Source organism: Impatiens glandulifera, chromosome 1 (genome assembly GCF_907164915.1).
Source record: "Impatiens glandulifera chromosome 1, dImpGla2.1, whole genome shotgun sequence".
Classification (NCBI taxonomy): domain Eukaryota; kingdom Viridiplantae; phylum Streptophyta; class Magnoliopsida; order Ericales; family Balsaminaceae; genus Impatiens; species Impatiens glandulifera.
In genome coordinates this window covers 1935540-1943026 of record NC_061862.1, presented here as the reverse complement: position 1 = coordinate 1943026, position 7487 = coordinate 1935540, and positions in this window count along the sequence as shown.

The window sequence follows — 7487 nt, the reverse complement described above, 5'->3', positions numbered from 1 at the left end:
GAGGCAAATTCAACCTCGTCTATCCAGAATGTATGGTCTCTGACAGTGGAGACGATGTACTTTCCCCTGATGCAGGCGCTTCGAAAGAAGGCCTTGACATCGTCTAGAAGAATAGGACCGGCCTCTTCAAGGAACGGTTGAAGACCGGTTTCAACGAGAGAGTCATACATGAATTTCTGCTTAGTGGTATAGTCCCTCTCGCCCGTGCAAGAGTTGAAATCAATGCTTAGGAAGTTTCCCAGAGTTCTGCTCGGCATGATTTCGGTATTGAGAGAGACAGGATTCAAGAATGTCAAATGTGATCTTGTGCTTTCGAATGTGATAAAATGAGTAGAGGATGGCTCTTTATATAGGATTGGTTTTGGAGGGAAAATCTGAGCATTGATGGTCAGTTTTGTTTTATTAAGGAAAAGAATCTTTACCTTTTCAAGGCGCATGGGGAAGCGGCAAATTGCAAAGCCCAAGGTAGGTGTTAGTTGGGAAGTAACCAGGTTAGTTAGATATTAAATATTCAGTTGGTTGGGAATTATCTCATTAATTAAGGATGCACTTAAACATAACCTGGATTAATGAGATTGAAACCGAAAATAACAGAAACAATGCCGAAAATGGCATAATGAACGATGAGGAAAACATGAGATCAAGAAAGACACAAGTAAAACCGAAAAAGACATAGAAGAGGCCGAAATGATCAAACTTGAATAAGAATACACCCGATGCATACTGCAAAACGACCGGATGCAAGAAGGAGTGACTTAAGGTGCACGGCGATTGGCTTCACGGGGGGGATTGAGGTTCCTCCTCCTCCAGGCTCTCTCAAACCGATCATAAAATGAATCGGTTGTCTCTCTGGTTAGCACCTGGGCTTGGTTCAAACCCTCGCCAGGACAGGTTGGAACACCAAGTTCCACGAGAAGACTGCTTATCTGAGGAATGAGACCGACCGATCGGATGCTGACCATCCAGATGAGGACGTCGAATAGCACCCGGGACCAGTTGACCGGCGTTCTGGTGACAATGGCCGCCATTATGTTGAAATTCGCTGCGCAGTAGGTGTTGGTGACATCTCTTCCAAAGATGCCCCTACCTATTACATCATTGAGGAGCTGATATTCAGCCCTCAAGAGTGACTTAGAGCCATGGTCATCAACAGGCTCATCCGACCGGGCAAAAGAAAGGGAGACCTCAACTTTAATGTCGGCCGGTGGGTTGAGGTCTGTGATCCCTTGTTTAGGTAGACCGAAGCACCGAGCGAAGTCTTGCTCGGTGAAATCGAAGATTATACCCCCAACTTTGGATTGAATGTGGGTATCAAAATGAGGAGTACCCCTGAATACTCTGGCATTATAGTAAAATTCCAAAACGGATTCAGAGTAGACAGTTTGCTTATCATCCAGAAAATACTAAAAGGCCAGTATCTTCCAGATCTTTGATCATCCGATATACTTCGTAGTGTTCGGTACTAGAGCAAGATTCAAAATCGACTTGAAGAATGTTTGAGAATTGAGACATGGTTAGGTTGCCTTAGTGAGATGATGTGTTTTTGTCTTGTGAATGTTTGAGTGAATATGTGCTTCCCTTAAATACTAGTTTGGGGGCTATCCTATTGTCCAGGTAATGAATGAGATAGTCTATTGACCGCCAGTTATAAGTTATTGCATGAATTAGGTATGTTTTACAGGCTAGGTTGTCGGTCGTAGACCTGGACTGTGAAAGATATCAAAAGATCTTCACGTCTTTTTAGGCGCGACCTGTTTTACTTTGATAGAGTAATGTTGCAGAGCAGATATCCTTAATCCCTGATAACTATTCATCTTCTGTTTGAAATTCAAATAATCTAGGGTAACCTGCTTCCGAACCGGTCAGGTATCAGTTGTTCATCCCGATGCGGTTATTTGGTGCATGCACCAAGTAGCCGGTCGGTTTACTCTATCTGATAATCTGGGCGGTTCTTCCACAAACACCCTGAAGATTCGATGTTCAACAGTTTAGGAAGAATTACCGGTTTTGTCTGTCTGAACCGGTTTCCCTTTAAGCATCCTTTGGAAGGATTTGGCTAATGTCGGTTAAGCCGAGAGTAAGCCTGAATTGAGAAAACTTAGCTTCCTGTAGCGGCTTTGTGAAGATATCGGCTACTTGTTGATCGGTCGGTACGTATTCCAGCCGGATATGCTTCAGCGTGACATGCTCCCGGATGAAGTGATGCCTTATGTCGATGTGCTTGGTTCTGGAGTGGAGAACCGGATTGTAGGTGATCGCTATGGCACTCGTGTTGTCACAGAAAATCGGGGACTCTTCAGCTATGACACCGAAGTCCTTCAGCTGCTGTTGGATCCAGAGGAGTTGAGAACAACAACTTCCGGCCGCCAGGTATTCAGCCTCTGCAGTGGATGTGGCCACAGATGTCTACTTCTTGCTATGCCATGAAACGAGCCGGTCAACAAGGAACTGACATGTTCCGCTGATGTTTTTTCTATCAATCTTACACCCTGCATAATCTGCATCTGAGTAACTTGTTAGATTGAAGGACGAGTCCTTTGGGTACCACAGACCGCCATCAGGTGTGCCCTTTAGATACTTCATTATCCTCTTTGCGGCTGTGTAATGGGATTGCTTTGGATTTGCTTGAAATCTCCCACAAACACCAACTGCAAACAGGATGTCCGGTCTACTCGCTGTCAGGTACAGTAGAGAACCGATCATGCCCCGGTATGCAATCTGGTCTACCGATTGGCCCTCATCATCTCTGTCCAGTTTAATGGATGAGCTCATTGGAGTAGCCGCCGAGGAGCAGGTGTCCATACCGAATTTCTTTAGCAGCTCCTTGGTATATTTAGGTTGACTGATGAATGTTCCTTCTTTAAGTTGTTTAACCTGAAGACCTAGGAAGAAACTTAATTCTCCCATCATACTCATTTCAAACTTGTCAGTCATCATTTTTGAAAACTTATCACATAACTTAGGGTCGGTGGAACCGAAAATGATGTCATCTACATAGATTTGAACAAGTAGGATATGTTCCTTCTTTTCAAATTTAAACAATGTTTTATCCACCGAACCGATGGTGAAATCATGTTTTAATAGAAATGCGGTTAGTGTATCATACCAGGCTCTAAGTGCTTGCTTTAGACCGTATAAAGCTTTATTTAGCCGGTATACATGGTTTGGAAATGCAGCGCTTTTGAAACCGGGTGGTTGTTCAACATACACTTCTTCACGTAGGTCACCGTTCAGAAATGCACTTTTAACATCCATTTGAAAAACCTTAAAGTTTTTGAAAGCCGCAAAAGCTAGAAAAATCCTAATGGCTTCAATCCTGGCTACAGGAGCAAATGATTCTTCAAAATCAATGCCTTCTTCCTGTTTGTAACCTTGAGCCACTAATCTGGCTTTGTTCCTCGTGACCAAACCGTCCTCATTGAGTTTGTTTCTGAATACTCATCTTGTTCCTATGACCGATTGATCTTTCGGTCTGGGAACTAAGTACCAGACTTTACTACTCTCGAACTGGTTTAGCTCTTCTTGCATTCCCAAGATCCAATCTGGATCTGACAATGCTTCATCTATTCTTTTCGGCTCAATCTGGGATATGAAAGCAGAGTTAAAATATCCTTCCAGAAGTTGACTCCTAGTTCGAACAGGTTCTGAAGGGTCACCTATAATTTGCTCAGGAGGATGTTTACTGTTTCTTCTGAGATTCAGTTCAGGGATGTCTACCAAATTACCGTTAACTTGACCAAGGCTAGACATGTCGGTAGGCTGAACGAGATTGTCAGACCGACCGACTCCCTCGGATTGGACCGAAGTGTCAGCTTCCTGTTGTGGAACAGCTTGATCCGGCTGGGTATCAATATTACCCATTTGGTCATGGACAAACCGCCTGAAGACCGGAGTCTCATCTTCACTATCAGAATGAATATCATTATTTTCCAATCTGTTGTGTAGATCAAAGCATGAAGCAGTGTTGCTTTCAACCGATTCATCGAAAACAACGTGAATTGTTTTCTCCATGGTTGCAGTTCTATTATTATATACTCTATATGCTTTACATACTGCCGAGTACCCTAGCATGATGCCGGTATCGGTTTTTGCATAAAAAACGGTGAGTGGGGTTTTACCATTTATGTGTATATAGCACTTACAACCGAAAATCCTGAGGTACTTGAGTTTGGGAACTATGTTAAAATAAACCTCATACGGTGTTTTGTTGTGAAATCTGTTTATCAAAGACCGGTTTTGTGTATAGCATGCAGTGTTGATAGCCTCAGCCCAAAATTTCTGAGCAATGCCGGAGTCGGCTATCATGGACCGTGCGGCTTCCTTGAGAGTCCGGTTTCTTCTCTCGGCCAGGCCATTTTGTTGAGGAGTCCTAGCACTAGACAACTCGTGTCTAATGCCGGATTCATCAAGATATGCAGTTAATGTACTATTGGTAAATTCGGTACCTCGATCACTTCGAATGCTATTAATACGAGTTGATTTTTCATTTTGCAGGCGCTTAAGAAGTGTGATCAGGTTTGATACGGTTTCACATTTAGATGGTAGAAATATTACCCATGTATATCTAGAATAATCATCAATAACTACCATGGTGTAGAGCATACCTCATAGGCTAATGACCTGAATCGGTCCAAATAAATCCATGTGTAGAAGATCTAGGCAACGGCTAGATTGAATGTTTCCTTTACTCTTAAAAGATGACCTAGTTTGTTTACCCATTTGGCATGCTGAACAAACCTTATCCTGGTTAAATACTATATCAGGAATACCTTCAACTAGCTTTTTACCGCGAATGTAGTTCAAGGTTTTCATGTTTAGATGGTTGAGTCTCTTATGCCACAGCCAGGTTTGATCAGTCTTAGCTATCATGCATATAGGATATTCTATTCTAGTTTTCAAGTCTACCTTGTAAATGTTACCTATCCTATTTCCGGTTAGTAGTACGATGCCTTGAGAGTTCTTAACTAAGCATGCACTTTTAAGAAATTCTACCGTGTATCCGGCATCACACATCTGACTAATGCTAAGTAGATTAAAACGTAGGTTTTCAACTAGAAGTACATTATCAATGGTTAGGTTACCATGGACAATCTTACCCTTGCCCACAGTTTTACCTTTTGAGTTGTCACCGAAGGTAATTAGAGCACCGGTTACTGATCTGATGTCGGTTAGCAAATTGCTGTTTCCGGTCATGTGCCTGGAGCAACCGCTGTCCAAGAACCATTCGGAGTTTCCTAGCCGTTTCTTTGGATCCTGCAAAATGTACATATTTACAACTATTTGGTACCCACGTTTACTTGGGTCCACATGCGATTAGTCCCTTAGGTATCCAGACCTTGATAAATCGGACGGTCTTCTTTGCTAGGGTCTTAACTGTCCTTTTGACACTTGGTTTTGTGTATTTCAGTTTTCCTTCAAATGTCCTAAATGGTGATGGTCTTTGATTCGGTGATCTATGGTTTGACCTACTCGGTTCAGGAAAGTTTTACTTATATCTGAGGATTTCGGCTTTTCTTTTCACAGGGTCAAGCCATGAATCGGTTGGACCAACATAATCGTATTTTAGTTTTTCTTCCCTATAGTATGCGGTCTCCTCTTCTTCAGCGGTACAGGTGCTCTTAAGAAATTTTATAAAGGGAAGGTTTCCTTTTGTAAGCCTTGCTTTCTCTATGGGTTTTCGGTCTTTAGAGCTATTCTCTGTGTATCCCAGGCCACGCTTACAACGAGGATGCCTGTAGTGTTTATTCATATTCTTTACTATATCACTAGATCTCTTATAGGCGGCCATCTTATATTGAAGTCGGGCATTCTCTTCCTCGGTTAGTTCTCTAGTTGGTTCACTAGGTTGTTCGGTCTTAGGATCTAACTCGGTTTATAGGGTGTGGGTATCATCAGGTTGTATGACTTCCGGTTCAGTTATGATGAGTACCTCTGGTTCTATTGGAATATGTGTTATGGAGTCGGGCTTGATGTTGAGGTGCTTAGGTAGCATGGTCAATAGGTTCTTATATTCTTCTACCATGTCATTTAATGCATTGTATAACTCATCTTTAGTAAATTCCTCACAAGGAGAGTCAAATACCTGTTCCTCATTTGCCATGAGACATGTGAGTTCATCGTCACTATCACTGCGAGCCCATAGTCTTCCTCCATCGTCGGCTATCAGTGCTTTCGGTACCTCACTTCCTTCACCGGCTTGTTGATAATTGTTTGTCATTTTGATAGTCCGGTTTCTGGGTATCCCTCCTCGGTTTCCTGCATTCCCACTTAAAATGTCCCAAACAGTTACAGTTATAGCATCTTACATTGGATTTGTCACCATAGTAGTTGTTTGTCAGTTGGCTCCTTTTCATGAACCTTCCAAATTTCTGTGCAAGCATTGCCATGGCATCTTCAGTGAACTGTTCGGCGGTTCTGATCGGTACGGGTGCAGGGGCTGGTGCCGGTGCAAGTGTAGGAGCATGTGCAACCGGTTCTGTAGATGTAATGAGTGCTCTGGTTGACGTTGAGGCCGAGACTTCCTCTTCAGTTCTAGATCTCATTTCGAACTCGTATGCCTTTAGATCTTCGAATACGTCGTATAGTTTCATCTTACGTAGGCTCTTTGATTCTCTCATTACCATCGTTTTTATGTCCCAAGCACTTGGAAGAGATCTCAAAACCTTCATAATGACCACTTTGTTGTCATACTTCTTTCCCAGAGTTGCTAACTCATCTAACACACCAGTGAACCGGTCACTGTATTCCTTCATAGTCTCTCATGGTTTCATCTTGATGCTTTCAAACTTCTGTGTGGCTACCATTATTTTGTTCTCCTTTGTTCTTTCATTTCCCTCAAAGATCTGGATAACCGTGTTCCATGTCTCCTTCGCGGTTTGGCAGTCTCTGATCTTGCAGTATGTGTTTCTGTCCACGCTGTTGGAGATCCGGTTTCTAGCATGGTTGTCCAGATTGTTCCTTCTCCTATCTTCAGCCGTCCATTCCTTTCTATCCTTATCAATAATTATCGGTCCTTCGGTCAGAATGGACTCTATTTCATCATCCAAGGTGACTAGGTGCAGGTGCATGCGTGCCTTCCAGTTGGCAAAGTCATCACCTTCTAGTATTGGAGGCCTATCCTGATACATGTTTGCTTGAGTATTGAAACTAACTGCTCTGATACCAATTGTTAGGATCTAGGTCGCCGCTGGTGAACCGGGGGTTGGACCGGTTAGCTGTTCACACTCGAAGGGTGGTGGTTAATCTGGTTAGAGATTAACATCGGGGTTTCAATACTACACAACCTGTCACAAACCCTTGAACTAGGTTCAAGCGCGGAAGAGGTTTGCTTTCAGGTTGAAGCGGCACGCTTGTATGATAGGCACGGTCGGTTTCGGATGATGGAGATTTGGAAATGGTGGGTCGGTTTCGGTAATCTGTATATTCGGTATAGTTAGTATAAAGTCGGTTTGGAGCGGTGTGGTTAAGTTAGTCGGTTAGATAATGAA